At 36.6% G+C, this 20009-nt stretch overlaps 1 protein-coding gene and 1 long non-coding RNA gene across 3 annotated transcripts in view; both read left to right on the forward strand.

Annotated features, from left to right (window-relative positions):
• Positions 1–20009, forward strand: part of LOC121725269 (E3 ubiquitin-protein ligase MIB1) — a 228785-nt gene that overhangs the window by 70164 nt on the left and 138612 nt on the right. The window lies entirely within an intron of this gene.
• On the forward strand, positions 4799–18706 carry LOC121725287. The gene is made up of 3 exons (XR_006035357.1): positions 4799–4809; positions 7131–7134; positions 18655–18706. It is a non-coding gene; the product is annotated as an uncharacterized LOC121725287 (long non-coding RNA).

Raw genomic sequence — 20009 nt, forward strand, 5'->3', positions numbered from 1 at the left:
GCGATGGTATCGTGTAATTCGCAACGAGAAATGTAATCCTCTCCTGCTTCGTTTAACCGGTTTCCGTATAATTATTATTGGTAATAATTTGTAAATGGATGCGATGTTGTTCCGCTTCCACATAATATTTTTCTATTTTTCAATTTTTATTTGTTTTATGATAAATATATTAAGTATATAAAATTATTGTGTTCAGCGAGAAATTTTTAAAACACTACGTTGAACTGGGCTAAAAATAAATAAGAAATAATCAGCCAAGTGCGAGTTGGACTCGCGCACGAAGGGTTCCGTACCGTTATAAAGCAAAAATAGGCCAAAAATTGTTTCCTTTGTATGGGAGCCCTCCTTAAATTTTTATTTTATTTATATATTATTAATAATTATAAAAGTACACATATAATTAAGGCCTTTGTGAAGATTTCAGGTGCCTACCTGTTTCCATTATTGTTACCGAGCAAAAAAGGCCAAAAAATCACGTTTGTTGTATTGGAGTCCCCCCTTAAATATTTTTTTTAGTATTTGTTGTTATAGCGGCAACAGATATACACAATCTGTGAAAATTTCAGAAGTCTAGCTATAGCGGTTCTTGAGATAGAGCCTGGAGACAGACAGACGTACAGACAACGAAGTCTTAGTAATAGGGTCCCGTTTTTTCTTTTGGGTACGGAGCCCTAAAAATCAAAGAGCTGATTTGTATCGAAATTTGAGTATGACACACGAGTGCGAGGCGCGTCGGAGTCGTGTCACCGGCAGAGCTGGCTTTGCGATTGACAACTGAATTAATTCCGATCTTCCCAAGTGAGAGCCCAATGGCACAGTTATCGTCGACGCGGCCGCATATTTGAAACATTGAAACACATCTCGGTGTGGCAGATTTATTTGCGATCGTTATAGAAGCGGTCCTGCCGGTGCGACACGGGGGCGGCGGCGCGGGGGTACCGGGCCGGGGCGGGCGGGGAGGGGCGGGGGAAGGTTCGGTCGCGGGTGGTTCTGTTATTGTGCGACGTTTGATTTACGCACGTACTGCTATCGCCCTTTGTCGGGCCAAATGTTAAAATAAAAGTGTATTAAAATTTAAAAAGCATTTTATGATTATCTCGTTTATGAATTGTTAATATCGTTTACGTTGCCGCTCGACAGTCATTCATGTCTTTCTTTTATTTAATGACGTTCTTTTTTCATTTTTGATAAAAAATGTTTCGCTTTCCGGATGTTGGTGAAGTATTAAGGTGTCGTAGCGTGGAGGCTTTTCTGCAATACTCGGAGTAGCTTTTAATTTAGAATTCATGTTTTTTTTTTGTAGGAAAGCAACAATGACATCGAAAAGAATAATAATATTATCCGTAAAATCGGCCAAGTGCGAGTTAGACTCGCGCACGAAGGGTTCCGTACCACAATAGAGCAAAAATAGGCTAAAATTGTGTTTTTTGTATTAATTAATTTTGCCCCCTTAATTATTTAATTTATTTAAATTTTATTATTAATTATTAAAGTACAAATACAACTGAGTGTTGCCGTTATGTACCTATATAAATGTAGTATAAATATAAATAAATGTATATAAATCTAGGAAAGCAAAGTTGTTGCAATATATAATAGCAACAGTAATTGCTAAGAATTAAAAAAAAGTGTTTCCGTTATTGATATCGAGCAAAACTTTTTATTTATGGGAGCCCCCCTTAAATATTAATTTTATTTTTAGTATTTGTTGTTATAGCTGCACCAAAAATACACAATCTGTGAAAATTTCAGAAGTCTAGCTACAGCGGTTCTTGAGATACAGTCTGACAGACAGACTGACAGACGGACAGACATCGAAGTCTCAGTAATAGGGTCCCGTTTTTACCCTTTGGGTACGGAACCCTAATAACGAGAAATCAAAAGCATAAAATGGCACGTTACGGCTGTTCGGTGTTCTCATCACATATTACTCTCGGCTTTGACAGTTATGCCTTCGCCGCACTCACGTTGCTCCTGTTGATTGTGTTTTCAATTAACCTTGTTAGTACTTTTATCTGAAAAGTTTTACATCGCTATGGAACGAAATAATCGGGAGTGCGTGGTGATTGCTTGTCGAAAGCCTTTCGTAGTGTGCGTGTGAGATTGTGGTGTTATGCGATGGCGTACTAAGAGTAACTAACTTTATAGAGTCGAAAATAGGTTTTGATGGTTCTAATGACGTAGTTATTTTAAAACCCACCTGCCTTCCTAACTTCGCTCTTCTCTATTTATTTATATAGAATCGACGTCCCTAACGTACGTAGTTATTATAAAACTCACCTGCCTACCTAACTTCGCTCTTCTCTATTTATTTATATAGAATCGACGTCCCTAACTATAGTTTGTGCGTTCTAAGATGATGTGGGTGACAGTTTTCATATTCCTTGCTACGGGTTTTTTTACAAGAAAACAAAAAAATCTAAATATAATAAATTATATTCCATCTACAAAAACACATGATTCCTATAATTGTAAATGAATAAAAATGAAAAGATGCTAAATACTAACTTATTAATAAAAATTATAAATATTAACTGTGAAATAGGAGTATAAAATTATTGTTACGAAAACATTTGAAAAATGTCATATATGCATATAACGGAACTTATGTCAATAAAGATTGACTCTGTTGAATCGAAATCAAATTGATAAAAAAGGGCGGCCATCTTAAATCGCCGGCACCACTGAAATGTCAGTACGAAATCGATAATTTCGATTACAATTCCTTTACGAAGTGATTCGATATTTTTAAAGTATCGATTAATTTTTGTTACGTAACTTCCCTACTATTGTCAATTATAATGTGTCACGCATATCATCATCATAAAACGCACAAACTATAGAACTCAACTTTTTATCTAAGGTCTTATTAAAACAACTACTATTGGTAGCCATAACATTTCCGACGAACGTAGTAAACATATACACGTCGAGATAAATTCGACTAAACCTGAGTGTCATGACTCATGACATGTAATATTTACCATCTCTTAGTAGTATATAATATGTGCAAGTACATATTCTTCTACTTAATTACATATGGACGCAGGACGCTGTTAAGCATTTGTGTATTATCCCATAAAAAAAATACATATTGAGTTATGAATGCAGCTCTATGTTCTTTAGATCATTTAGAACAAGACTACATTCATAACACCAATTTTTTTGTGGGTTAATACACAAATGCTTAACAGCGACCATATATTATCACTGCAAGCTTAATGCCTACAAACATTTTTAATAGGAATTAAACCTACATTTAATAGGTATAAACGTTGCATTAGTCGCGTGCCCGTCTATTCGGTAGCTAGTCACTAGTCGGGCGGGTGCTGGCGGGTGCTGGCGGCGCGGGCGGCTTGTCGTTACCCGCAATTAGCGGCTGTACACACGCGGGCGCGCGGGTAATCCGCACACGACTGCACCGCGGATTCAGCGAATAAATTCATTTGTACGCAAATTGTATCGGCGCTTGCAATTAAAACTTTGTTAGCGCCTCGCCTAAGATAAATAACACTAATATATTATGCTTATTTGCGATAAAGTTTTCGGATCCAAAGGATATATTATTGTTATTTCTAATTTATTTCGCTAGTTGTAGAGTCGGTCCGACTTTTGAATTATTAGCAGCCTCGGTAACGAATTTAGAGGGTTGAAACTAGAAAACTGTTGAAAAATTTTCATAGTTTTTTGTGAATGTGAATTTACTAACGGGAATGAGTTTTATAATATTACTAGATGTCCCGCGCGGCTTCGCCCGCGTAAATTAGAAATTTTACAGAATCCGTAGGTACATTTTCCCACAAAAAATATTTCCCCCGTTTTTCCCACATTTTCCTGAGTTTCTTCTGTCGTATTAGTCTTAGAGTAATAATATAATATAACCTTCTCGATAAATGATGAGTCTTACTCGATAAGTGATCTATCTAACACTGAGATAAGTTTTTAAATCGGACCTGTAGTTTCTGAGATTGACGCGTTCAAGCAAACATACTCTTCAGGTTTATAATATTAGGTAGATATAGATTTTTTTTAATTATCGCTTGACAAACTCGAGTCTCGATCTAAAAGACTATGAAATGGTATAATATGGTAGTGATGATGATGATGATGATGATGAAGAATGTAATTTGCATAGTAGCATATGCTTTCTGTTCTTAAAACAACGCCGAAACTCCCAAACTTGTATCTATAAAGAATCAGGAATTCTCTCAGCACCTTCCGAACCACGGTATACCAGGTATATCTCGGTGCAAAATCTTACTTGTTGGTAGCATATGCTTAGAATACTTCTCACGAAACCGAAGTCACCATATGTTTCCCTATAAGTTTTGAGGAGTTCCCTCGATTACTTATGGATCCTTCATCAGATCACCACTTTTCTGAATATAATACCAAATTGGGATGATAGCCTATATACCAAAAGAAAAATTTTGAAAATCGGTTAACAAACGGCGGAGTAATCGTTGAATATAAGAAAAAGAACATAACACCTCCCCCATTTTGAAAGTCGGTTAAAATTGTAGCCTATGTGTTATTTATTTAATATTTTAATCAGCACATGAATTGAATAACAAAATTTTTTTCAAATTAATCGTAGCACCATCTGTCAGAACAAACTAAAATTGAAATAGAATAATATTGAATGCGATGATAGCGCCGTCCGCCGGATCTAATAACATTCCAAAATCAACAACTCCTTATAAATAAGAAATTAATTGAAAAAACATTTTCCAGTAGACCAAACTGTAAATCTAAACCATTCTCGAATCTCCACGAACACACACAAAAAATTTCATCAAAATTGGTCCAGTCGTTTAGGAGGAGTTCAGTCACATACACACGCACACAAGAAATATATATATTAAGATGTATTGTAGATGTTTGTAGAGTTAATTAAAGACATTTAACTTTAATTTAATATATATAACATTTAAATTTAATAATAACATTAATATTCGTCTCTGAATGCGACAGTTAGACTTTAATTGTGGCGCTGACATTTAACTTTTCCATCACTTTCACTTGTTTACACCATAATTAAAATCATCACAATATCTTTATATTTTTGCTTCATTATTTCTTTGCTCCATTATCTATTTTATCAAGCAAAGGTTACTTCATTTTATTCTAAAAGTTAAAACTCTTTAAAAGCAACCGACAATACACTGTGGACATTCGTGCTCATATTGTTGTAACAACCAATATTGATAGAACAATTATTTCCACGATTCCGTAAGGATTACGTAGGATTATGCGAATACTGATATTTCATTTAAACTGAACTGCGAACTATGGTGCTGCTAAGCCAGTGGGGATTTTGAATTGCCATAAATTTAAAATAGTAATGACTGCCTCACTGTGGGTTTGGTTTTATAGTTTACAAATTATAAATTTAGCATTTTCCGAAAATGCTGCAAATGTAAGATAAATGAATTGGACGCCTGTCACCTCAGTATACGTGGGAGAGCCATGCTTTGGCACGAATGGGCCGGCTCGACCGGATAAATACCACGTTCTCACAGAAAACCGGCGTGAAACAGCGCTTGCGCTGTGTTTCGCCGAGTGAGTGAGTTTACCGGAGGCCCAATCCCCTAACCCCTACCCTATTTCCTTCCCTACCCTCAACTATTCCCTTCCCTTCCCTTCCCTACCCTCCCCTATTACCCTATTCCCTCTTAAAAGGCCGGCAACGCACTTGCAGCTCTTCTGATGCTGCGAGTGTTCATGGGCGACGGAAGTTGCTTTCCATCAGGTGACCCGTTTGCTCGTTTGCCCCCCTTATTTCATAAAAAAAAAAAGTCCACCCGTGACCACGTATTCATAATTAATAATTAATATTTAATAAAAGCGACAAAATCCGTAAGTGTTTCAACCTTATAATATAATGAGTGATACTCGCGTAAACTTAAGAAATCATTATAAGATAAATTACTATGTTTAGGGTTCCGTTCTAAAAGACTACCCTCACAGATTCGGCATGTCTGTCTGTTTGTCCGTCCGTATGTCACAGATATTTTTTTCCCAACTATAAGAACTATGCTGTTGAAACTTAGTAAGTAGATGTATTCTGAAAACCGCATTAAGATTTTCAAGGAATAATAGAAAAACAACAATTGGGGGACCCATACTTTGACCTGGATACTTTGAACTGAAATCAATTTTTTTTTGTTCATCAAATCCACACGTGTACCCCACACATTGGTCGAACGGCAGTTTTGTCAATAGTATACGTTCTATGGCCGCGTCCCCATCAAATACGGCGCGGCGCCGTCACCGTGCAACGACACGACGCCTCCGCCACAGCACGTTGCCGCGAACGGTGCAACACGCACCCCTATTCTGTATTCATAAGGAGGTTGAAACTTCCGAAGAAAAAAAAATGCGTTTAAACCTAAGCAAGATCGACTGTGATTGGCTTAAAAAAGACGAAGAAGAATAATTTAATATACGGATTTACCCAAAATTTCCTCTGTTTCTGTTTCATTCGTCACCTTAGGAACAACAGGAGAATAACTCTTTCGCGATCCATAGACCACATCCAAACAAGCACGTTCGAGTGCACCAACAGCAAAATAATGACGAAATAGGCGCACGGGGTGACGCACCGTTCGTGGCACCGTGCTGCGGGGCGGCGCCGAGCTGTGTCACGGCGGCAGTGGCGTGTCGTTGCACGGTGACGCGCAGCGTCGTGTATGATGGACGCGGCCTATGTTGTTACTTAGGTCTATAATCCAATCTCTTATTAAATTCTACAAATGCCAGGCCAAAATTTTGTTTTAATTAAAATAGTTCTATACCAAAGTGTAAAACGTAATTATAGTTGAACTGACCACTTTCAAAGCGACTAATAGAGAACTAGTGAAGTAATCTAAATCACTTTAGCTCTGCGGTTCTAATCGGACTCTAAGTTAGAAATTGATTCCAATAGTTTGTAGAAGCAAGTTCAGCAGTTCTGCCGAGGCCGTGCTACGTCGTGTGTGATAACTCTTCCCATATCAGAATTGATATATGTTTTACATACGAGGCTATTCGCTCGCTTGTGTACTCGGTACTCCCAGGCCGAACTGCTGGAATCGGTTTTCGTGTAAAACGTAGCACCCGACGTGATGATTAATAGGAAATAAATTCAGCAAAGTAAAAACGAATAAGATATTGTTATTTAACGAACAAATATAAAAGAACTATGTCAATAAAAAGTCGTATCGCAAATAAATTTCAATAGGTCGTAAAACTAGTATGGTAATGAAAGCGCCGAACTAAAAATAAATAATGGCCAATATTTCGTTCTGGTTCATGAAATCGCAATCATCGTTAGCTCTACAGTTTAAATCTCGTTTTAAAGGAATTTCCTTCGGAATACACTCGGAGAGCTTCTATGATCTTAAAAGTGGATTAAATGGAGCCGTAAGTTATCATCAACAGCCATAAAACACAGACAGTGTTGAGGTAGAGTACGATTTACGAATTGAAGCCGAGGCACTTTGCTAATGCGACTTAAAATATAGGAGGGCCGTTAAGTGCATTACTGTAAAGAAAATTATTATTCTTTCCTTTGTTGCCGCATTTTTTACTTTTGTTATTACTATCTCTTTTGCATCATTTACTGAAAAATAATGCGGAGCACATTTTCCCCGTATCTAATGAAAAATTAGAACGTGTTTTGTTAGGATTTTACGGTTTAAGTTTAACCATCTTTAGGAGCTCTGAATGTTCATAAGTGCAGCGTTTCCTAATTGAGTTTCCAACCAAAATATTTACTAGTGCTCGTAAAGAGCGACAGCTGTTGCAGTGCTGGAAAAAGTAATTAAAGTCAGATCTTAACATCAGCTGTACTGTGTAGATTGTACATCGCATTAGGAAATGTTTCTAGAACTATCTTCAACGAACCATTCTAGTAATGTTTCTTTGATTCGAAGGCATTGTAGTTCTCCTTGTCGGGCGCAGAGTTCATTAGTGTTAGTTCGGTTCATTGTGTAGATGCGGGCGTCGGGAGACGGGCGGCGGCGCGGCGGTGCACGTAGCACGCGGCGCGTCTGCGGGCGCGGCGTGCGGGCGTGCGGCGCTCGGTGCGCGGTGTTCTCGCTGTTCCGCTCCTTTGTGTGTTCCGCCATTGTTCCATTCGCTAATGTTGTTAGTGCACTTTTTCTCCGGGTACGCTAATTTAAATACCTCTCCTTCCTTTTGCGCGAGCTCGTCTTCCGTTTTCCGCGGCTCCCTTTACGTTTGAGGCGTCCGCATCGGGAGACTGCATATAAATGAGATACTTAATCACCTAAGTTGGCCTGGCGTTCTTTATAGCTGTTGTCTTCATTCATTACGAGCCTTAATATACTAAAACATAAATTCACTTTCCGACTGACCATCCTAGCGTTCGGCTTAAATTATTGTCTAATTTGTATTTTAATTAAAGTATTTCATTGTCTTCTACGTAAGCTAGTCAATATTGTTTTACTTGAATGTCGTTTCTGTCTTCCTCAGCTCATGTCTGTTGATTAAAGCGGCAAATCTCTCTTTGTGTGCCATCTCCATTTGTGTATAGTCTTTATATAATTTGGACTAATTTAAGTTCAAGTGTTAAGAGAAAAGCCCTTGAATTATAGGTTTAGCTTGTTATTTAACTTTTACTATTAGAAAGTAATATTAAAAATACAAAATATATTTTAATTTATATTTTGTTCTGTAAGTAATAACACCTAGGTGTTATTACTTCTCTAGAGAAAAAAAATAATTTCTTTGTTGGAAAAAAATTAATTATACAATATTATGTTCATCATTAAACATTAATTAAACTGCCATAGGTTAGGGTATTAGTAGGTAGGGAAAATTGCAGTACCTACGTCAATTGATTACGTACGTATTCAATTGACGTAAGTACTGCAATTTTGCCTATTTAATGAGAATTTATTAATTCACATACCAAAGCAATCCTGATAAAATATGACAACCAAAAAAAAATCTCGTAGAACGTTCGCATTTCCTTGGAAAGTTAAAAGTAGAGTAAAGAATAAAGAGCAGTTTTCTATGAAAAATAATTGAGAGTGGAGAAGTATGGGCCGTGGGGAATATGTCGCCGGTCGCGCCTAGACCGCTAACACCCGCCGGAATTGTGTAAATATGAGTAGGGTAATAAACTCCCGACGAGTGCCGTATTCGGATTTGCCAGTTAGAATTCTGAACGTGCGCCCCCCTCGCTTCTCCCCCCTCCTGCCCCCTGCTTACATGCGCACCAAACTTTCTCAGATATCTTTCTAGACTAATCTTATATATCTCCTCCAAGTAAACACTTCATACTTCGTGCAATTTTTCGTCAATATAATTTCCGGGTCTTTCTTTTACTTTGTTGATTAGACCCGGAATAATATAAAGTTGTTACAACTTAGATTGTGTACTTAAGTACTAAAATTATTTAGAATTGCCTAACTAAAAAACTATTAATATGTATAACGTTATTTCTCTGTATCATTAATTTTGTAAGCTTTTAATTAAATGTATTGCTTAGAATATTATTTACATGTAAAGTTTACATTGCAATTTTGCCTTCAGAATACTGATGTACTAGTGTTAAAAAGATGGTGTTCAGACAGTTGGTAGGTATTGTATAACTTAAATCATGTTTATCTCAAAACTCTCATCTTTGCTCAGAAGGAGAGTTTCTACGTCGGTGACGTCCCTCTACAAAGACAAAGCCCTGTTTTCCTAAATGCACTTGCTAGGTGAATAATTTTAAAACTTAATAGTAGCTTTGCATACTCAAGTTCGCTTCACTAAGATAATGAAAATGAGAAAAGTCCGTCCTGTTTGTTTTAAGATAGTTCTTTTGAAGATATAACTCTAAAGGAGCAATTTTTTCGTCTTACTTTTCTTCTATAAATAGTGTGCTATTAAATGTTTTAATTTCCGCTCTAAAGTTTAAGCTTCGCTTTATTATCCGGTAAATCTTAAAACTATCTTTGAATTTTACAAAAATAATGAAAAACATGTTTTCTGTGCAAAAGTGGTGCAATTAAACCTTCCTGCTAAATTTTGATCCTTTTTAAAAATAAACGTATAACTTAAAAATACACGTATTTTTCTTTTATAATCACGCAGTACTAAAATGTTGAGAAATTCCGAAAGTTATCCTAAAAAACACTACAATTAATGGACACGACGCGTCGCCCGCGCGTGCCGTGCCCCCGCGCGCGCTCCTCCCCCCGCGTCACCCCCGCTTTTACCCTCCGCTGCGAGTGACCGTTCTGCAACGATTTTAAATGGGATAAAATATGTCATTAAAAAAATAACACTCAATTTTTTTTTTTGGTTGAATGGACTCTCCTAATGATACTTAAGCCCTGGAAAAAATTTGGCAGGAAAGTTTAATTGCACCCTGTATAGACTCAGTTCTAGTAAAAGTAGCTCCAGTTAAAAAAGTAGGTAGGTACCTACTAGATAAATCCAGTTAAACTGCCTGGTTACAACCAAGAAGCCTTTGAATAAGTTTCTTTTTTCATTATGTATTATGTAAATAGTTTCACAATGAGGTAGTAATTCATATCCCTTTTTATATCATTTTTCAAATCTTCTTACACTTTCTAAGGCTAACATACCAAATCGAATGCAATACTATTCTAACGTAAAGCTATAGCACAGGCTTATGGTGTTATATAATATTAGTTAATTTTATCTGCAGCGTTTGTCGCATTCGAGTAACGCGAGTTTAGGAATTAGTTTGTATGGTAAGCTCGGCGGATCAGCGTGGACGAGGCTACACTATGATGCATGGCTCGCTTAATGAAATATTCGCGGCGCGTGCGGAACGATTACCACCGTCACCGCCATCAATCACAGGTGCTCTTATGCCGTCCACTTGCGCCGCCTCACCGGCTTACGAAGCTCCGCTAAATCGCCCGCTATCATGTGACAAGTAACATCTGATTTTTTTTTTAATGAAATAAGGGGGCAAACGAGCAAACGGGTCACCTGATGGAAAGCAATATCCGTCGCCCATGGACACTCGCAGCATCAGAAGAGCTGCAGGTGCGTTGCCGGCCTTTTAAGAGCGAATAGGGTAATAGGGGAGGGTAGGGATGGGAAGGGAAGGGAATTGGGGATGATAGGGAAGGGAATTGGGCCTCCGGTAAACTCACTCACTCGGCGAAACACAGCGCAAGCGCTGTCTCACGCCGGTTTTCTGTGAGAACGTGGTATTTCTCCGGTCGAGCCGGCCCATTCGTGCCGAAGCATGGCTCTCCCATTTGTCCCATCTGATTGTTCCCTCATTGCAAAATTTGCCGAATCTTAAAATACTTTAAACTTGCACTGTGCACAAAATAATATTATGACAACATTCTTATCCACGCGGTATAGTATGTTAGACACCAGCTCAAAATGTGTAAAACTTTTACGTCGCACGATCTACGTCATGAATTGGTGACGTAGGAAATATCTTAATATATATATTTCTTGTGTGCGTGTGTATGTGACTGAACTCCTCCTAAACGACTGGACCAATTTTGATGAAATTTTTTGTGTGTGTTCGTGGAGATTCGAGAATGGTTTAGATTTACAGTTTGGTCTACTGGAAAATGTTTTTTCAATTAATTTCTTATTTATAAGGAGTTGTTGATTTTGGAATGTTTTACATTAGATCCGGCGGACGGCGCTATCATCGCATTCAATATTATTCTATTTCAATTTTAGTTTGTCCTGACAGATGGTGCTACGATTAATTTGAAAAAAATTTTGTTATTCAATTCATGTGCTGATTAAAATATTAAATAAATAACACATAGGCTACAATTTTAACCGACTTTCAAAATGGGGGAGGTGTTATGTTCGTTTTCTTATATTCAACGATTACTCCGCCGTTTGTTAACCGATTTTCAAAATTTTTCTTTTGGTATATAGGGTATCATCCCAATTTGGTATTATATTCAGAAAAGTGGTGATCTGATGAAGGATCCATAAGTAATCGAGGGAACTCCTCAAAACTTATAGGGAAACATATGGTGACGTCGGTTTCGTGAGAAGTATTCTAAGCATATGCTACCAACAAGTAAGATTTTGCACCGAGATATACCTGGTATACCGTGGTTCGGAAGGTGCTGAGAGAATTCCTGATTCTTTATAGATACAAGTTTGGGAGTTTCGGCGTTGTTTTAAGAACAGAAAGCATATGCTGCTATGCAAATTACATTCTTCATCATCATCATCATCACTACCATATTATACCATTTCATAGTCTTTTAGATCGAGACTCGAGTTTGTAAAGCGATAATTAAAAAAAAAACTATATCTACCTAATATTATAAACCTGAAGAGTATGTTTGCTTGAACGCGTCAATCTCAGAAACTACAGGTCCGATTTAAAAACTTATCTCAGTGTTAGATAGATCATTTATCGAGTAAGACTCATCATTTATCGAGAAGGTTATATTATATTATTACTCTGAGACTAATACGACAGAAGAAACTCAGGAAAATGTGGGAAAAATGGGGGAAATATTTTTTATGGGAAAATGTACCTACGGATTCTGTAAAATTTCTAATTTACGCGGGCGAAGCCGCGCGGGACATCTAGTCTACATATATTACTTCCGTGCCCCAAGTGGGAACGCTTATTGTATCGCATGGCATTAAATCAAGTTTAACTTAACATCGTTCGTATTGTGTCTACTTTACAAAAGCGATGTATTGATTCTTTTCAGCGCAAAGAAAAACGTCTTCGAACAGTGTTTTACGTGATATTGGCCATCACTCAGGCTCGAGAATGTGAGACGTAGACATATGTACGAATGCTTTCGTCTTTCATGCACGCCATTTGTCTTGATTGATGAGAGAAAATGCTCTGCAACGGCAATCTTTATTAGGAAATTCATTTTAACTCCCGGGTTTTTAACTTTTAAAAGCGACTGCCGCTCATGGTAGACGATATAAATTGAACATCATCATAATATTAATACGTGAACGAAAAACTTTGTAACCCTTTTTACGAAAATTGGGCAAACGTAGGTGCACGAAATTTTGCACAGTTATAGTTTTTATGGTGAAGGAGTGCATCGAACTAATATTATTTTGAAATTATGATTTAATCATACTTTTTTTTTAAGAAATAAAACATTTCACACACTACAACACACACACATGAGAAGTGACAGATTTTTGAGTGACAAGCCTATACATACGAATTATACTCTTTTATATATGGTTGAAGTCTGTTGACAACAAGTTGACAAATTGAAAATGGATCATAGTTTTTTTTTTATTGAATCTAAGATACTATTAGACAATGCTTACACGGCCAGTCTGATATCAGCTAAGGCCCAGAGACAAGAGTTGAAAAAAAAAAGATAAAGTCAATATTTTTACAAAATATGGTAGTAGGTTGTCGTCCTAATGTCGTTGAAACTTGAAACTAAGGTCGAATTTTGACCATTGGGCGATCTCTAGTAGATATTAAATTTGTATTTTCTTTAAAATATACCGTTGAGGTTTTATTCGATCTCGTCGGCTATATCCAACGAAAAACATAATTTTGTAAGATCGAAACTGAATCTTCTAAGATGATATGATTGAATGTATCAAGCAACGAAATCAAGTATAAGGTCACGTATGCTACATAACTTTGTCGGTAACGTCATTACATCAGACGTGAAAATAGTAACTGAACAACGTGAGCGCAATAATAAATATCAATTCTATCATTCGAGATAGCGCTGTACGATGTACATAGAATACGCACGTGACGTTGACGGTCTGATCAATTTTACATAGAGCTAGGCCTTATCGCGCACAACTTTCGCAGTTACGCCGAACGCCTGAAGCGCTTCCAATTACAATCAAGTTTTCATTGGAAATTATATTATTGGTTGATACTACTTGTTTACGAAGACAAAACCCTTATTATTATTTTTTTAATGAAATAAGGTGGCAAACGAGCAAACAGGTCACCTGATGGAAAGCAACTTCCGTCGCCCATGGACACTCACAGCATCAGAAAAGCTGCAGGTGCGTTGCCGGCCTTTTAAGAGGGAATAGGGTAATAGGAGAGGGCAGGGATGGGAAGGGAAGGGAATAGAGGAGGATAGGGAAGTGAATTGGGCCTCCGGTAAACTCACTCACTCGGCGAAACACAGCGCAAGCGCTGTTTCACGCCGGTTTTCTGTGAGAACGTGGTATTTCTCCGGTCGAGCCGGCCCATTCGTGCCGAAACATGGCTCTCCCACGTAAAAAATTTTTGTGAGATGATATAATTATTGTGTTTAAATTAAATCAATCGGATTAATTTGATAACTCTTTTAGACCTTACGTGTTCCTAGAAAGCATATTTGACATTGGAATTTGTTGTGTAATGTTAAAAGTCTCTGGTTATGATTTCCAGAAACGCTAAAGCAATAGTTTATTTCTGATTCTAGCAAATTGAAAGGAAAGCCAAAGTGTAATAGGTTGTTTAACTACTTTCCTTTTTGCAGCAAGCAAAAAAATTACACCTAATACTAACACAGTTTCCAATATTTTATTGAGTCAACTTTGTGAAAGTAGTGTGAGGTCCAGTTGTTAGGTTTTTGCAACTTTATTGGTTATTTTATTTCCACCAAACTGTAAACTACAACTTGCACTGTAAACTTTAATGGCCTCAGTACAGGAACATAAAGACGAAAGTTCGATTTTAAAATGTTCTGTAAAGCTTTTTACGGTTAGTTTTACATAGAAACTTTAGACCGTTAGTAAACTGTATTGATGTTTTGAAAAAGATATCTCAATAAAACACTACTAGGCTTTTTGTGAAGTAGATATTAAGCAAAATAATATTATATTCCTAAAAAAAACTTTCAAAATATATTGTTATAAGGTTCAAAGGATTTGGAGAGAAAGACCTGCTGAATCTCTTGAAGACTTTATTCACAAACACTAGGTCACACAAAGCAAAACACTAAGCATTATCACTGTCCTAGGTCGTAGCCGTAGTAGTAGGTCGTAGGTTAAGTAAGTCGTAGGTTTCACTGGTTCACTCACTATTGATCACTTGTTCTCCGAAGTGGTCTCGAAGATCATCAGACTAAACTGAATTACCAGCCCGTCTGCTCGCGACTATTTATATGGGCCGAGGCGAATCTCAGAATGTTCCGGAACACATCCGATTCGCATAAACAAGTGTGGTATAGTTCTAGAAGACTACCGCCATCTAGTATCGAATAGCGGATTTACGCTATCTGCGTTTCTTCGATAAGTTGCGCTGGTTTGACGCTAGATGGATCTGTGTGTCCTTAACAATATGTTTATATGCATGACTAGATGACGCCCGCAACTCCGTTGCGTCAAAAATTGATTATTGCGCGGGAACCGTACATTTTCCGGGATAAAAAGTATCCTATGCCCTTTCCCGGGACTCAAAGTATCTCCATACCAAATTTCAGCAAAATCGGTTCAGCGGTTTGGACATAAAGAGGTAACAGACAGAGAGACACATTTTCGCATTTATAATATTAGTATAGTATGGATTGCTACGAACTAGAGATCGCTCAATGGTCGAAATTCGACCGCAAATAAAAAATTAAATTATAAGTTTTTGCAATGCTTTTCTATTGATATTCTATTGTCAAAATATTGACTTTATTATTTTTAGGGCTCCGTAGCCAAATGGCCAAAAACGGAACCCTTATAGATTCGTCATGTCTGTCTGTCTTTCTGTCTGTCTGTCTATGTCACAGCCACTTTTCTCCGAAACTATAAGAGCTATACTATTGAAACTTGGTAAGAAGATGTAGTCTGTGAACCGCTTTTAGATTTTGATATTCAAAAAATCTAAATCTATTTTCAATTTGACAACACACTTCAACCATAAATAAAAGAGTTCGTATGTATAGCTTGTCAATCAAAATCTCCTAGTGTGTTATTTGTGGTGTGTGTAATGATAAATTTGTTAAAAAAATGTATGATAAAAGCATAATTTCAAAATAATATTAGCTCGATGCACTCTACTACTACACTATAAACTATAACTGTGCTAAATTTCAATCACCTACGTTTCCGCATTTTCCGTCAAAAGGGATCCAAAGTTTTTCTTAACTTTTTAGTAATAATGAATACAAGTCAAAACTGCTGAATAGATTTTAACCATTTTTTCAATGGCTATATATTTTATACCCGATGCGAAGCCGGGGCGGGTCGCTAGTAGATATTAAAAACTAGGCATGATTGAGAATCATCCGTGCTTAGCAACAAGAGCCTGGTTTAACCTACAGTGTTCGTGGTATCTTGTGACTAAAAATAATATTATTATTAATGTGTTCTGGTGCTGTTAGCAGAATCGCTGGCTATCTTTTTTATTAGCTTCGTGCGCTGCGAAAATAACCAGATGGCCTCAAAGTGTTCGAACACAAAATATATCTTTACCTTTGAACATGTTATTCAGTTTTACTGCTTTACCTACTTTCAGCTAATAAAACTGAAGTACTTACGTACTTGCGGTAAAAGATATTTAGGTATACCAATACAATATGTTAGAATTGAGTATATTGTATATGTATATCTATAGATACTAATTTCAAATATTTATATGGAGGAGATTTTTACGAATGCTGCTTTTGCATAACAGGATTTGCTTCAAAATTAGTATTACGAAATTTATAATATTAAATTTGGGTAGTGTAGTGAATCTATATAAATAAAACTCAAAGGTGACTGACTGACTGATTGACATAGTGATCTATCAACGCACAGCCCAAACCACTGGACGGATCGGGCTGAATTTTGGCATGCAGGTAGATGTTATGACGTAGGCATCCGCTAAGAAAGGATTTTGATAAATTCCAACCCCAAGGGGTTAAAATAGGGGATGAAAGTTTGTATATAATAATACTTCTTAACGCGAGCGAAGCCGCCGGCAAAAGCTCGTTGATAAATAAGGATAGCCTCCTAGCAAGGTGGGGCGGTGAAGAATATGGTCGCCAGACGTGAGAGCTGTCGCCCACTTCTCCACCTATCGCCGCCGAGAGTAGAGTGTTCAGTGTTACAGATTGAGTGTTTAATTTACTCCTCCTACAAGAATGTACAAATTGTAAATTTGGGTACTCGCAAATGCATAAATAAGGACTTCGTTTCTGCTTATGATCAACTATTACCGTGGCTAAGGTATACCTTAGCCACTATAAGGTTACAATTAAACTAAAATAAAAATCTACTATTGTAACCTGCGCGTATATTGTTTACTGCAAGAGCAAAGTCATTGATTAAAAGCTAGCCATAAAATAAAACAGTTATTTTCTGCAGTTTCAAGCGAATAATTTCAAGCACGTCGTTTCGCGCTCGTTCGCCCCGACACATACGAATGGACACTTTCAAGCAGTAAAGTTGGAGGCACGTTCAAATAACGTATAACCGGAACTTTACGCAGTCTGCTAAATGACAAGTTTCATACAACTTTTATTCTTCGTCTACTTTTAATTGCGTATAAAACTAAGTGGGAGACACGTCAGACTAAAAGCACTATGATACAGTTATAATAAAAATCTACTATTGTAACCTGCGCGTATATTGTTTACTGCAAGAGCAAAGTCATTGATTAAAAGCTAGCCATAAAATAAAACAGTTATTTTCTGCAGTTTCAAGCGAATAATTTCAAGCACGTCGTTTCGCGCTCGTTCGCCCCGACACATACGAATGGACACTTTCAAGCAGTAAAGTTGGAGGCACGTTCAAATAACGTATAACCGGAACTTTACGCAGTCTGCTAAATGACAAGTTTCATACAACTTTTATTCTTCGGCTACTTTTAATTGCGTATAAAACTAAGTGGGAGACACGTCAGACTAAAAGCACTATGATACAGTTATAATAAAAAGATGGTTATCTTACACATTACACTGGAATTATGTGCTTATAAAATCTTTTTTATTTTTTGTTTGTTATGACTTCATAAAACTAGCCTATATATTATGAGGTTGTATCGCTTTGTAAATAGTCTACAAATCGGTTCAATACTATCCAAGAATATTTTCACAAAACTTCCCATAAGTCAATATAATTATAGATCGAAACATTCTGAATTCATAATTTCCCTAACTCATTGTCGCTCCCGAGTTGTAAGTACATTTAACTTCGGAACTCCGAGACTATAAATCCGAATATCGAGAGAGATATAAAATATAGCTTCACTTTGTCATTATGCTGACATTTTCGTATTAGTCTACAGTGGCTTTCTTCCCTGAAGCCTTTTATATATCCTCTGTAATAAGAGTCAAGCCACAAAGAGAATTACAATAGCTCTCGGCATGCAGAATGGAGCATGACTCAGGCATTATTTTACTATCAGTCAAGATGACAGTCGTATTTTTCGCGGCTAGCGGCGGACGCTCGGGCGCCAGTTTTGCGTCGTTTATCATCGAGTCCGCCGTGTCCTAGCCCTTAGTTATTTATGATAATACCGTAAAAACTCAAGTCATTCATATCAGACCATCGAATCCCTCGCCTATTCGCACAAGAAATAATTCGTTACATTAAGGAGGAAAGCTTAATCTTGAGCAGAAATCAAACCATCACTCCATCAGGCACTTTTTCTTTTATTGTGCGTAGTCCATATATTTTTATGAATATTTATCAACTAACCAGACGTTCTACGCGTCTTCGCCGGCGTAAATTAGGAATTCCACAGACAAAATATTAGCCCACAATTAGTAATAACCTATGATTCTTTACGTGGTCTATTTATTATTTGTGTCAAATAACATAAAAATTGCTTAGCCCTTTTAAATAATTTTCCCCGTTTTTTTCACATTTTTCTCTGTTTCTTCGCTTCTATTAGTCTTAGCGTGATAATATATTATAGCTTATGCCCTTCCTCGATAATTGAGCTAACACTAAAAGAATTTTTCAAATTGGACCAGTAGTTACTGAGATTAGCACGTTCAAACAAACAAACTCTTCAGCTTTATAATATTAGTATGGACTAGCTGTTGCCCGCGACTTCGTCCGCGTCAGCAAAATGTAATAACAAAGATAATAAAAAAGGGAAAAAATTCCCTTTTTAAGGTTCCTAAAAAGTAAAATATATCCTCCTTTTCGGAAGTCGGTTAAAAAGTAGCCTAAGTTATTCCTTACTACATCAGCTATGTGCCTAAAAAGTCCCGTCAAAATTCAGATTTCTCCAGCCATTTCAGAGATTAGCCGGAACAAACAGACAGACATACAGGACAAAAATTGTAAAAAATGTTGTTTTATTGTCCCTATATACATTCATATGCATTTAAAAAACGGTTCTTTCAATATTACAAACAGACACTCCAATTTTATTTATATGTATAGAGTATAGATTATAAATAATTTATACCTACGTATAAAAGGGTAACTTCTAAAGTAATATTTTGTATTTTTTCTTTTACCTACTCTATTTTTAATTATGAAAATAAACTCTAAAGAGAAGTATAAATCAAGAAGTGTATTACTGAATAACGACGAAATTGGAATGGATTCTAATCGTCTTTTCATTTGGTATGAAAACTATTAGCAAAGTATAATTATAATATCATGTTCACTTTTTAGGGTTCCTTAGCCGAATTTTCGAAAAAAAAATTATCTTACCTATGTGTGTGGGGTATCTATCTTCAAAAATCATATTGAGGTTTCTAATATTATCTTTTTTTTCTAACCTGTATAGTTTGCGAGAAAGACTCTTCCAAAGTGGTAAAATGTGTGTCGTCCCCCCTCTAACTTCTAAAGTAAGATAAGTAAGTCATGATAAGTCAAAAATATATATATGATGTAGTACAACATAATATATATTTTTTACATCAGATGTACATTACTATAAAAACTACCAACGAAAATTGGTTTGAACGAGACCTAGCAAGTAGTTTTTTTATACGTCATAAATGGTAAACCTTAATTACGAGTATTATTATTTTTTTTATTTTTTTTAATTTTTTTAAATATGATTATATCTATTTATCTATATCTATGGACGCTTCACACCACGTCAGTCTGGCCCCGTGGTAAGTACCTGAAGGACTTGTGTTACAGGTACCAGACAACGG

This window comes from Aricia agestis, chromosome 1 (genome assembly GCF_905147365.1).
Source record: "Aricia agestis chromosome 1, ilAriAges1.1, whole genome shotgun sequence".
NCBI classification, from domain to species: Eukaryota; Metazoa; Arthropoda; class Insecta; order Lepidoptera; family Lycaenidae; genus Aricia; species Aricia agestis.